A 1,347-nucleotide genomic window follows, 5' to 3' on the forward strand; every position below is an offset into this window, starting at 1 on the left:
ATCAAATTTGGGGACAAGACTCAACTGTAAAGGATGGTTAATTTGCTGAATGACGAATGTTGAGGTCCAAAGGTATCTCTCTAGGCTAGAGTGATGAGCCAAATCCAATAAGAAGGAATTTAATAGAAATAAATGTAAAATGTTATATATGAGTTCCAAAAATCAACTGCACAAGGAAGAGATGTTCCTGTTAGGAATGTTGTAGAGAAGGTTCTTGTTCTGGTACAGGTTGGACGGGATGACTTCTTATGTCTTTTCTAGCTCTAAGATTCTCTGATACAAAGCTGGCAAAAGTGAGTCAAGAAGCATTCATTAATCACCTACTACATACCAGTCACGGCACTAAGTGCTGAAATTTAAAAAAAAAAAGGCAAAAACACTACTTGCCCTCAAGGAATTCATAGTTTAACTGAGGAGACAACATTCAAACATGCTCAAATAAGATGTATACAGGATAAACTGGAGACAATATTGTTCATCCTTTGTTTCAAAGACGTCCTTTTACACCACCAGGTGACATCTTGACTCATGCATGAACTGGATTTAAGTGAAGCAGGGTTGCACAAACTTGTCAGCCTCACTCTCTCTTCCAGAGTCACCAAAGTCTAGTGGCAAGACAAGAGTCAGGACACCTGGCCATGGTCCAGGTTGCAGTGGATGACCTTGTTGTCTTTGACGTCTGACCAAGCTCTAAGCCCTCCACAGTGCCAGCTTAAGCTGACTTCATGGCCATTGGAACAAATTGTTCTCATCCACTCATTCTGTTGGAAAAGTCTTCACATGCTCGGGGCAGACATCCCCTAACTCACCAACGGGATTGAGGCCTGTTGGTTACCCTCAACCTGGGTTAGCCCTTCTGCTGAGATTTACCCCAGGTGTGGCTGCTGTGCAAGCTACAGCTTGTTGGAGGGACAACCAATAGAGGGAAGATAGTAAGGGGGACCAGGAAAGAGATCTTTGCAGAAGGTGGTATTTTTGTTGAAACTAGAAGGAAGCCAAGGAAACCAATCAGGAGGAGGAGATTCCAGGCAAAAGAACCCATGTGATTTCCTGTAGGTCTTTCTCCAACTCAAGGAAAGGCTTCTTCCTTCAAAACCAAGTCTAAACTCCCCTTCTTTAGGAAACCCCTTCCCTCTCTCCCTCCCCAGAACTCCAATCCTAATCATGCCCATTATTCCTCTACTATGCTTTCAGTTTGCACTATGGGCTTTGGGAAATTATTTGTTTATTTCTTTGAAAATGTTCCCAAACTATTTCCCCTTCTCCCCTTTCCTTCATGTATATACATACAACTTATCTCCCGCATCATCCTTGGAGCTGTCCCAGCCCAGGGCCGGCACTGTATCT

This window comes from Vombatus ursinus, unplaced genomic scaffold (assembly GCF_900497805.2).
Source record: "Vombatus ursinus unplaced genomic scaffold, bare-nosed wombat genome assembly UNPS02014811.1, whole genome shotgun sequence".
In the NCBI taxonomy this organism is placed as follows: domain Eukaryota; kingdom Metazoa; phylum Chordata; class Mammalia; order Diprotodontia; family Vombatidae; genus Vombatus; species Vombatus ursinus.